Source organism: Strongylocentrotus purpuratus, unplaced genomic scaffold (genome assembly GCF_000002235.5).
Source record: "Strongylocentrotus purpuratus isolate Spur 01 unplaced genomic scaffold, Spur_5.0 spur5_scaffold_11, whole genome shotgun sequence".
Taxonomy (NCBI): Eukaryota; Metazoa; Echinodermata; class Echinoidea; order Camarodonta; family Strongylocentrotidae; genus Strongylocentrotus; species Strongylocentrotus purpuratus.
Window position 1 is genome coordinate 29,872,140 of NW_022145596.1, and position 13,562 is coordinate 29,885,701.

Sequence of the window (13,562 nt, forward strand, 5' to 3'; positions counted from 1 at the left end):
TTGTATTTTACGATGGTGGTGTTACTTTAAAACTGTCAGAAATGGCGCTTGACTCGTTTGTGATAAAACTTTTCATTTTTGTGACTGCTAATTTAGTTTTCATTAACAACATTATGTTTCAAGGATACTTTCCCGAAATAAACGCGTTTAGAATTACGAGTCACGCTGCTGAACATCAATACCTACTTGAGGGTTAAAAATCCTGGTAATTGATACTCTCGTATATTTCCCTATTCTCTTGCTCTGTGTTAATCTGAAAGAAGAAACCAACCAGGTAACCAGTGAAAGGCTGTCGCGGAAAATGATATTTACTAAATTCATAATAGTAAAATCACATTTGTCCTGGTAGTGACATTGATGCATCTACTCATCACCTTTGCCATTACTTTATGGCAAAAAAGAGCTACAAAGGTGAACTTCTACTTCAAATAGTGCTTTACCATGTTTTTGCGTAGCACGAGAAAACTCGGGCTTCGTATTATGAGTACTGAGAGAAGAATGGCCAGCCCGCGTTTACTCGGGCTTCGTAAACAGCGGGTAATCAATTCTATTCAAATTGTCCTACTTGCAACAAAAAGAAGTGAAACATTCAATTTTACTTTCATTATCTTGACATAATTATAAAAAATAATACATTTTGATTAGCCGTCAGAAATTTTGAATTGGTTTGTCACCACCACCACCACCCACCCTCCCCCCAACAAAAATAGAAGTGCTATTAGTGTATTTGTTAGGGGCATATGTCCTGTATAATTTGTATTCATAAGAATAGTTTTCTTTTTTCCCCTTTTTGTTCACATTTGTTTACTGTTAATCACTTGGGAAACCATCACTCCACCCATGATAACAATCAAGACTGCAATGATGAAATGATCAAAAGACAGCCTTCCATATTTAATATATTAACAGGGTTGACTCTCGAACCTTCCATAAAATACTTGAAGTAGCAACAATGTAATAGTCTACAAATCGTTTAATACAGAAGTAAATATAGTTAAATCACTTTAAGATGTATAACTGACATTAACAGATCATTTATTTAATATATCATTGATAGAGACTTATAGATCCATATCGCTCAAATTTCAAGGAAATTCTTTCACCTCAATCCTCAGTTTCATCCTATAAGATGGTAGCTGAAATTGTAAACATCACTGTTTCTTCATATAGGATTAGTTATCTTTAATTATTTGGAAGTTGACAGGATGATAAGGTTGTTTAGCATTATTGAATGTGATATTCTACAAAAAAATAATATAAATAATAAATAAACATCATGTAAATATTACATTTTAAGCCTATTTTCTACTATCATCTTTAAAGATATTATGTCCCATTTGCAGCCATTATCAAATTCTGTAGAACTTTGCAGGAATTATGAATATGTCACGTACGTATGTCCTATCCGTGAAATTGAAACGTTGGCAGTGTCCTAATATTCAAATTATGCAAGGAAACCCGTTTACTTTCTGGACTTCACTGTCAGACACTATTGAGTGAGTGACGGACTTCTTGTTTTCTTTCTTTGGTAATAACAAATAATATACAGAAAATGAGCTGAAAAGGGTATGTCTACATCAATGACCCGCTTCTTGTAATGGCCGAAATTTAACTGATTGAATATAGGTGCAGCACAAAACGTACGACCATTCGGTACAAGGGTCTGAAAATATGACTATTACTATATGGATTGCATTCTTCTGAGTCGATTCGACACATAATGGTCGTTATTTTCCCACTTAAAGACATTTTCAAGCCCTTTCGTTTTGAGGGAAGTTCTAAATTGGTATTATTTTTCAAACGCCGTTGGAATTTAACCTTTTCATTTGTTATGCAAATGAGACATAGTACTTTTAGGTATAGTCCCATGTAGAATTGTTCTGCATTCACTACTGAATTTGTAGGCTAGTTTCCAGGAAGAAAGGGCTGTATTGGACTAGTGGTAACCCAACAAAGTCTGTTGAATGGAAAAATGAAAACAGATATGCAGCAGATCACTTATAAAAAGACTGTCACTCCTGTATCACTTTGTTATCCGGCCCTTTCTCTTATGAAATCTGTAAATGACAGATTTTATCACTACATTATTTGTCTGAAGATGTTACAATATTCTGCCCATTAAAATTCTTCTTGCAATTTTGTTCCATGAAAAAATCATACGGCAGCAAATTTCTCAGGGATTCGGGGAAGTAATTTCTACCTTAGGATATGATCCAGAAACGCTAAGACGCTGAAGAAAACCTTGCATATGAGGAAAGCATCATAACGACTCAGACATAATTATTGCAGACATAATTGCTCTGACGTACATATAATTGCCCTCTTCACCGTTTTCACTATTATTTTCCTAACATGGCCTCCCTTTTCATCTTTAATCAGGCTTTTACCCATTTTTCCCGGACTTTTTAAGATATTTTCTAGCATCCCCCCCCCCCAAAGGGTTTTAAAAATAATAATAGGAAAGGCTATATCGACTTGCAAACGAGCGGCAGTACAAGTATAGTTGTAAAATATTACCTAAAAGAATCACTACAAATTAATTTTCATTCCATTGCCATCATATACATTTCAATCTTGCTTCTTCATGTATTTTCAGAAGTTGACAGTCTTTCTTTCTTCAAAAGTATTTTAAAAAATGATGCCAGTTTATTGGTGATCCTACGCCCCAGCGACGATTTTACAAAGAGGTTTATTTCAGCATAAGAAATAATATGGTTAGGGTTGGGTTGCGATTTTTTGTTTGTGTTTAGTGTAAGATTTTAGATAAGGTGCAGACGTGAGGTGGAGAGTCTGGTTAGTGTTAGTATTTTCCGTGGATCAATTTATTGCTGAAGCATCAAGCATGTGTCCTAGAACCAATTATGTTTGACAGCCAAAAAGGAAAGCCAGCGGGATGTAAAACGCCATTTTAAAATACCAATACCACGACGTCTCCGTAACATCATATGATATTTATGTACACATAATGTCACACATCTGTGACACAAGAGATTCAAAACTATTGACTAGAATTGTTTGAAACATTCATTATTTCGGCATCTCCTACTTAGAAAGTCATTATAAACTCACTATGAAAATCAATAGGAAATAATATGCTTTTCCTTGTTCAGCAATATTAAATTTGATGGTAGCAGCCTAAATCATGTATATGGCACTGAAATCCATTATAGGCTATCCTTTTATGCATGGAGGTTTGAACTGAATTAATTACAAATTACCACGAGAAAGGAGAGTCCATGATCTGTATTATTGATTCCTCTCAGTATCATTCAATCATAATTGATCATTGTTAGAATTGTCAGCGACCTCATAACCCCAATACAAAATTGAATTCAATTGTCGAGATGCCGTAATTGGATTAATGTTACATATTGCCAAAGCCTTCTCATTTTAGACATGGACACGATTCGCATGACTGTCAGATTTTCACGCATACCACTTCGTAGCCTGACTCTAACAGTGGATTTGGGAGGGGCGCAACCGGCCCATTACCCCTCCCTATAAAATATTATTTGGCATTTAGTACTCAACTGAAATTGCTTTTAATTGTGTAATTTCGAAGTAGCCCCTTGCTTGACTCCTGGACTCCTGCTCTTGGGCAGAGGAGTAACTATGGGGGAGGGGTGGAGGACACGCCCCAAATCGAATGACTTTAACACAATTGAGAGCGGGGGGGGGGGGGGCGATTAAGGAAAAGGAAGAAGAACGTGAGATAATAATTTAAAAGGTGATAGTTTGCTCGAATATGATATTAAGTATTAAACCTGTAAACAGAAACTGACTCTTAATGTTTATTATTCGGAAATATCTTTGTTAAAGGGACTATAATCTCGTTACTGATAATCAGTACCGATTATTGCGGGAGAAAAAAAATAAGATTCTTTTTCTTCTTTAAGTTTTTAATCTTAATTTGGATCAGGAAATTAGGCATAAGGATTGAAAGAGCATCTCCAACATCATCATATGGTACTTTGAGATCTAATAAGAACAACAAAATCAAAACAAATTACCTCTCACATCTGTTTAAAAGCGTTTAGATTTCCTTGTTGCTCTATTCATAATCGTATTAATTATACTGTTTAATGGAAATAGATACTCTAAATTACCTCGTAAAAGACCACTCCGTGACAAATTTGGAGTCGTTTATTGAGTGAATTTATTTTTTTCCTTCGACAAACTTGAGTTGAGAAATGGTGGTATAGTTTCAAGCTCCTTGCTTATAATCATACGCTTTTAATACTGATAGTTAAATCAATAATGATAGTGGTGGTTATGCTGATAATAATAATCATAACTTCTGGGTTGATGAAGTAACTGCAACAAAACAATGATTCTTGATAGCATCGTATCAATTCGATAGTCAAGTATGGGCATACAGAATAATATTGGACTATGATGGCTATTAAGCAAGCAGTTATGTCGATATGACATTTCGATTAGCCTTTAGATAAATAGCTGGGAAAAAAGCGTAGGGTATTGTGTTAATAGCAGGTGTTTCAAGGTTGAAATCACACCTAATGAATACAAATTTATCTCACAGCGTATGGCATATTCCAAATCAATATGTACGAAAATGAGTCAAGCTGTATACATGCTCAAGCTCTGTTTGGGGGGTGGGGGGGGGGGGGCGTCATATAATATTCGACCATTGCATGATATAATGCATGCTGCAACCACATTACCAGGTCCCCCGGAGAGGACCTAAAGCCGTCGGCCGTCTGGTTGCTTACTTACAAGCATTTATGCTTTCTTAACAGTCAGGTAAAATAACCACCACTTCCACCACCACCACCACCACCACCACCACCACCAACACCACCACCAACACCTCAAGCTCTGTTTGGGGGGTGGGGGGGGGGCGTCATATAATATTCGACCATTGCATGATATAATGCATGCTGCAACCACATTACCAGGTCCCCCGGAGAGGACCTAAAGCCGTCGGCCGTCTGGTTGCTTACTTACAAGCATTTATGCTTTCTTAACAGTCAGGTAAAATAACCACCACTTCCACCACCACCACCACCACCACCACCACCACCAACACCACCACCAACACCACCACCACCACCACCACCACCACCACCACCACCACCACCACCACCACCACCACCACCACCACCACCACCTTGATAAGTATTTATGTCGATAGTTTCAAATAACAGACAAATGTGGTCGCATGAAGTTCTTATCCAGATTATTCACTCACTCAAGACACAATAGGGTCTCTCCGATCACTACTCATATAAATAGTTGACAAGATATTAATCAGTGCAGTAATAACAGGTAGCTGTCAGCTGTAAAATCTCACACATCCCCGGTGATATCTATTTCATTGTCAAATTATCGTATATGATTTTGTGATGTAGTGTGCATTGAAGAAGAAAAAGAAATGGAGATACGAGTGAAAGATAGAAGACATGCGGGGAAAAAGATAAAGAGCGAATGTACTTGTGTTCATATCACTTTAAAATGCATCATTTTCTCGAAAAGGGCAAGAAGTATATTCCCTCCCGGCTTGGTCAATCTGTCCCCTTATATCTTGACGATCTAATACAGCGTTTTTCCACCAGGGTGCAATTGAAACATGGGGTGCCGCAGCGACATCTCTAAGCTGTGGGCAAGCGTGCCACGAGAGAAATATGCTTAAATGAGAAAATTGAAGGAATAAAGTCGATTACATGAAAACCGAAAATAAGAAATGTCTAGAGTTTGTAATTTCAATAGGAAATAGTATTTATGTTTAAGATGATAAAGTCTTTCTCCCTAGCTCGCTTCATTCAATCGCAACATTTAGAAACGGGATGATTTTAGGCAGCTAAGTGCCTGTATACCTCCATATGTGGGCAACGAGGTGCCCCAATAAACTTCTATTTGATAAGCGAGGTACCCAAATATATCTTACATTTTTTCTACAAAAATCCCATTTTCCACGCTCATTCGCTTCACTTGCTTGCAATGTTAAACAACAGAAAAATTCAGGGCAACGAGACGACCGTATATCCTCCTATTCATGTATCGAAATGCCCCATAATATCTGTGTTTTTTTGCATTTATGTGTATTTCTCGGTGGGTGCCCGCATACATTATTGTATGTCTTATCTAATGTGTTGATATTTTGTTTTACCATATTAAAATTTGTCCTTTCTTTTATTAACTCGCTTCGCTCGCTTTTTTAAAAATTACAATCAGATATGCTCGTATGTGTGTGTGTATGGCAAATACGGAATGCCAGATTGATGCAAAATGATTTTTTTTTCTGTGATCAATTTCAAATTAGGGTGACGTAAAGATTTTTATTTCTTAAAGGGTGCCGTGACTGGAAAATAAAATGGTAGAAAAACACTGATCTATAAACTTAAGACTGATGCCCCCCCCCCCCCCCCATGACTGAGCCCACGCTACGCCATTGCTTTCGGGAAAAGTGCGTTGAGTCGGAAATCAAGGTGTGTCTCCCATCGTACCGTCTCTATAATTTGTGTGTGTGTGTGTGCGTGTGTGTGTGTGTGTGTGCGTGTGCGAGAGAGAGAGAGAGAGGGGGGGGGGTGAAAATAGAGTTATATATATTAATCATGACAAAACATATTGTCATCGAGAATAAATTTCCTTTCCCTAACTATTTGCCCTTCCTAATTGGCTGCACGACATCTCGGCGAGGGCATTCCCTAGAATGACTAATTATCTTAAAAGGAAGCTCTCTTTTTAGGGAGAGGGGGATGTGCATGCACACACACACACACGCACACACAAACACACGCAACACACACAACGCACGCACCCTCACACCCACACGAATACCCCTAACACACACACACTCACACACCGTCTCTCTCTCTCTCTCTCTCTTTCCCTCTATTTATCTCTCTTTTTCTTCCTCTCCCTTTTGTTTTCTCTCTCCCGCCCTCCCCCAATAATACTACTACTATACTACTAATAATACATTACATTTTATAAAGCGCTTAATACAATGTTTCTAAGCGCAAGAGAAAGAAGTAAGGAAAAGGACGGAAAAGTGAGAAATACTAAAGAAACATGTTAAAAATATTGAATTACAAGTAAACGGCAAAGAAGAATATGACATTACACAAAATAAGGACTACATCAAAATTGATCTAAATTATAGATAAACCAGATATGGACTCAGAATTATAAGAAACCATGTGAAATATTCAAATACAACTTTAATAAATACAATCCCGTCACCCTCTCCGATTACATCATCATCGACATCATCATTACGTGCCAGGTCTGTTACAGACTTCGGTGTTCATGGCCCTTCATTTCTGAAGCAGCTGGTATTGGTTAATTTAATTTTGTTCTTGCTTTGCAGATATATGCGAGGCATTGTCTTCCCTCCTGCTTCTCTTTTCAGCAATCTTCCGGTGAATATTTTTGTTTCTATCTACTAGATAAATTATGTATATGTGACAGATTGCATTTGCCTTTTTCATATCGTGTTGATGAATGATGGTTTTACCCTTGACTTCCTTAACACTTCTTCATTTGTTATCTTTTCTGTCCATGATAATTTATTCATAATCTCTCTGAAGAACCGCGTCTCGTCTCTGTAGCCTTTAATTTTCTTTTATGCACTTTGCTTATTGTCCAACACTCAAACCCTTAAAGAAGAACTGACCCGATATATGCCTTTAAGACACGGATTTGGGTTTTCACAGTAATGTTCATATATCTCATTACGGATATTTTCTTCTTATTAAGTGTATCCTTTGCCATTCCATTGCTTTTCTTTATCTCATGAATACTTTTCCCATCTGATGCTATGGTGCAAAAAATGTTTGCTACAATGTTTGCCATTTATTTGCGAGATTGCATAGGGTTGTCAAAGACTTTTACAAATATTATCATACATACTATTCTTCTTGTTGTCTTTTGGGATTCTGCTGCTAATCTGCATGGCGAAGTTTGGTTATATTCTTACCTCCAACCCTAAAACCAATGTGATCCTTGATCGCTATTATGATCGTTGTACTGTGACTGTCCTTACTGCATAATCAAGTCCCTAGCTCTTTGGAAATTGCAAAAAGTCTTTTTAATTTGTTTTTTATGGACAAATTAAATGTTGACAATTATCGACTGATTTCTTTAATGTCTTCCTTTTCCAAGATCTTGGAGAAAATTAAATATATTCGAACAGTTGTTTTCCTTAAAAATCACAATGTTTTCTTGAACTTTCAGAAAAAAAACATAGCACCATTCATGCTTTTCCATCGTTGGCTGAGAAAGTAGGTCACTCTATTGATAAATCCTTTCAATATATGGTTGGTATATAATTATGTTCCTCGACATCTCTATAAGGGCCTTTGACATAAATAATCATGATATATTACTTTATAAGCTTTCCCGTGGTAGTAAGTAGGACAGCCATAGAGTGGTTCAGGAAATACCTTTCTAATGGAAATCAATATGTCTTTCTGAATGATTGTTCATCAGATTTTTAGTAATATTAACTGTGGCGTTCTCCAAGGAGGTCTGCTAGGTGTGTGATTTCTATAAGTACTTTATCGTTTATACTCTTTGCTGACGACACAAATCTGTTCACTCCCACAAAAATCCATACACTCTAGAACTATCTAAAATTCTATAATGGATTAAAGCATACAAACTTTCACTTAATCTTCAAAAATAAAATACATGTTATTTAGTAAATCTATGAATTCATTGCCGATCGAAATTCAAGACTCCTCATTGCATGGAAAACGTCTCTTACATTAAATATTTGGGCCTTTTCGTTGACAGTAAACTTTCATGCAAGTGTCATGCCGTGAGTATGATGAGAGGGCTATATTCTCAATGTTTATAATCAGGAATTGTTACGCCCCTGCTGAGGTGTCATTAGAAAACGTGAAACAGGTGATTTCGGTAGTTTTGATCGCACTTGAATATGAATATTTCGAAACTATAGAAACCTGAATTCTCTTAACTACGGAAATCTATTCTCTGAAAATGTGTTTTATGTATACTATAGTGGTCTGGAACGAAGATCTTGGCTGCGCATCTGTCTCACGCTAACTTAATCCCAAATCATTATATTAAATGTGAGTTACAACAGCATTCATAGTGCCACAATTTGATATGTTAGACAAGCAATGCCTTGGATTTCAGAGGAATGTATTTCAAATGTATAACAGTATTTCAGAGATTTCAAATCAACCAACTTTCCACGAGGATCACTGACGCGTCGGCCTAAATTTAATTAAATTTTTTCGCCATTATTCATAAGCGATATATTTTTGTATTAATCCCACAGCTCCTGAGGACTAACTGTTTGCCTCACCAGAAATGAAGAAAATAAATACTTTCCAAGAATATGGAAGGAAGGATTAATTAGCGCAGAGGAACACCAACCACTCTACAACATTGCTAGACATCTGATGTTTATAGAGAATATAAATTAATGGAAATACTGATAGATTATTTAATTGAGTAAAGGCGGAAATAACAAACTGTGGTTTGGTTATCGTAATTAGACACGGTTTATATTATTATAATTTGATAAATCATTGATTATCATTTAAACTACTGACATAAAACTCTCCTATTGCAGTCTTCTACACAAAAATCGGTAATCATGATTTTGTTCCGGTTTTGATACAATATTGATTGCGTTTGCACTATATTTTCGTTATATGCATGGGCGATTCGTCATTATGCAGCAGCGCTGAACAAATGAAAATTATCGTACGAGAGAATTGCCATTTTCCCGGGCATATTAAGGGGAGTCTAAATAATGCATGGACGCACACATTTTAGCATCCTTTTCCCTCTTCCGTAATTCAATTGTCATCCGACCGATGTTTAAAAATCCATCTCCAATTAAAACAGATAGAGTATCGGTACCGATTAGCTCTCTACAAGACCAATCCTCCCCCGGCCAATTTGTTCTGCCACTTACGTTGACAGTTCTCTGCGTAACGCTGTTTTGATACTCAAACGAAATTAAGGCAACCAAGACGTGACCACCAAAACAGTGTAGAGTGGCGGTATTGTTAATGTTATTGTTAATGTTATCGATTAGTGTTGAGAAGCCGAGCAAATTAAGAGCTGCGTTGTTTAGCGGATTCTCCAAATCAATTACTTAGGGTACTTAAGAACTCGGGCATCACAAAGAATATAACAAGATTATCTGTTGTTTTCAAACCCAATGGTTAAGATATTGGTGAAATCATACTCATTTTGATTCCCAAATTAGATTAAAGTGCCATATACCTCAGTTCATTTATAGGCATGTCGCACAAAAGTCATTCGTCATTAAAATATGTGTAGCAGATGAATATAGTCAACAACCCTCTTTTTAGGCAATCGAATGAAGACAGAAATAGTGACCAATGTAGAGATTTGTCGGGCAATCTTCGACTGGTTCGTCATTTCGCATATCTTTGGAGAGAGAGAGGGGGTGAACAAAACCGACTACTAAGCCTACAGGTAAATGGTCAATGTGGTCTCTGAAGAAAGAGCTTCTATGTCATCATACATGTAATTTGCCCATGGAGATAGCTCTCAATCTGATACAGAAACAAATTATTTAGCTGGGGTAATTTAGAATACGTTAATTCTCAATATCTTGCTTCTTTCGACACATTAAGGGGTATTGAGCCCAAATACATGGCAACATACAATATTTGACGCGTAGTTTGCATGGCCACACCATTGTAAAGTATATGATCAATGCTACAAATAAAAACTTCCGGCTTTCGTCCTCACTTCAAAGGCATTTCCGACCATCAGTATAACACACGATTTATTACTGAAATGTCATTCCTTGTTCTTACAGGAAAGCAGTCATTAATTATCAGGCAGTATATTTGGAAAGACAGCTAAAGTGGAGCCATTTCCAAGAGACCCACAATGAAAATTAATGAATAAAAACAAATTATATGGTTAGTCTATAATGTACGCCGTTCATTCTATATATTTCTCCATTTGATACAGGCTAAAGATTCTGAATAAGATCAGTCCGCTGTTTGGAAACGTATTATTCGCTGGCCCGGGTGCAGGACTTAATTATGAAACCATGTAACCTTATTGTCTCAAAGTGGAAAAATAAATCAACAAAAAAAACCCCACATACCCCCCCCCCTAAAAAAAAATGTGGAGCGTTGAATTTAGCGGATTCCAATTCGTTTCCGACAATCCAAAGCCATAAATCACAATATTGTCTGAATTTAGAGGCAGGAAAATATGAATCTAGAACGGAATGCTCATTGTTTATTGACCTCCATTAATTTTGGATATAATTTAGGTATTGTAGTTGATTGGATGAAAACATGTTTGTTTCTAGGAATTCGTGCCTTGCTTTCACTTGCAATCAATTTTAATTTTTGACTTTTGTCGTTTTGGAGAGGTGACAGTCTCCTGCTCCTGCTGATGAAATGAAGTGATAATCAAGCAATCATCGACGAGATGTTTCATAGTTATGCGAGATCGGGTCAGGTACGAACGTCACGATTTTAATGATCAGAAGTGATATTGAAATCAGGTCATCCGAGCCCGTTATATTTCGTGCGCTTTGCTCCTTTAGTTTCCGTTTCTAATGTGTGATTTTTTTACTCTGATGAGTGCTAAAGTACTTTATGATGACAATAATTTACCTCTTCTGAGAACCCTTTCTCGCTCAAAATATATTTATTTATACAGGCCCTAAATTTGGAACTCTCAACGTAATGATATCAAACCTGGCCTTTCACTCAATTCATTTACGAGGAAAATAAATTCGTTTCATTTACAATCCTAAATAAAACAAATTAAATCTTTGCATAGCCCATTCGTGTTTTACTTTTCCTATTTCTTATAGTTTTCTCTCCTGTCGTGTTTACCTGACTTTTCTTGTATAAGGTAACTGGCCATTATCTCTGCATCAATCGAACAAATCGCTTGTTTATTTCAGATCACACACTCTCTCCTTTCTCCTCTTTTTCTATGTTCTCATGTGTAGTCCTTTTTAATTTGTTTGAAAAACCTTCGTAACCTTTCCTGTTGCTACCGTGCTCTCATGTTCCTTTTGCTTGTATATTGATTTATTATCCGTTTGCGTTCTGACTTATCATTTAATTCTTTGTTGTATAAGTCTTTGTTGTCCTTTACATTTACACCCCGATGTATGATACGCATATTGTTATAACTTTTCAAATTATGGATTTATTATATTATTTTCATTCCAAAATTAACGATGAATTTATTTATTTGTATTTTTGGTAATGAATTTTTTACATAAATTTATGATTATCACCATTTGAAGAATGTACTATGTTGTCCTTTACATTTACATCCCGAAGATGATATGCATAATTGTTATAACTTTTCAAATGATGAATTTATTATATTATTACCACTCCCAAATTGCAGATGAATTTGTCAATTAAATTCTTGATTATCATTCAATTCAATTATTCAATTCAATTAAGTTTATTCATTTCCATAAAAATCACATTAAAAAAAACACATTCATATAATAACATGTAAAATCTTTCACTAAAATATACATAAGTTCATTAAAATATTAAACAATAATGGAAAAAGGGGAGTTATAAAAACCCAAATAAATGAGTTTGCCGAGATATTTCCCCCAAAATAATTAAACAAATTGTGATGAACATAAGAAAGATTTGAAATTACATAAACTTATTTTGCCCCAAAGAAAGCTCGTATAACAAAAAAACAAAAAAACAACAACATACAATCCCTACGAAAACACACATATATATAAAATGGAAAAGTACTCTACCAAAAATCATATGTAATTAGATGCTGCTTTACACTCCTTTTAAATCCATTGTAATTCATTATAGATGTTATGTTATTTGGCCAAGTATTCCATATTGTTGGTGCTTTATGTCTGAAAGAAAATAATAAATAAGATTTATCAACAACCTATAGATGGTATTTATTTCTATTCCTTGTATTATAAGTATAAATTGCATTATTGAGTGAAAGCATATTGTTAAGTGAACTGGGCAAAAAACCTTGATTGTGTTTAAATAATAGAATTAAGAGGCAATATTTATTTAGTTGATACACATCAAGAAACTTAAGATTCACAAATAATGGTCTAGTATGGGCACGATAAGAAGTTAGAGAGAAAATTCTAACCACTTTCTTATGTAACAAAAAAAGAGAGTTCAATTTTGACTTGTAAGTATTTGCCCAAACAGTATTACAAGTAGTTAAATATGGTAAAATGCTTTGAGGTAAAACTGTGCGGAGTTTTCCAACGATACCAACACTCTTTGACACTTTATTAGTTATATACAAAATATGGTCAGTCCATGACATACTTTCATTAATTAAGACGCCTAAAAATTTAACAGTGTGGACTCTTTGGATAATTTTATTATTCATTGATATTTTTAAATCTTTAGAAATGTTGGAATGAATATGTGATTTTCTATTGTAAAAATATACTAAATTGGACTTTTCAGTATTTAAGGACAATCTATTACTATTAAACCAGTATGACACGTTGGTCAATTTATTGTTCAAATCATAATTAATTGATGAATAATTATCTGTTGAGTAAAGAATGTTGGTATCGTCGGCAAACAATA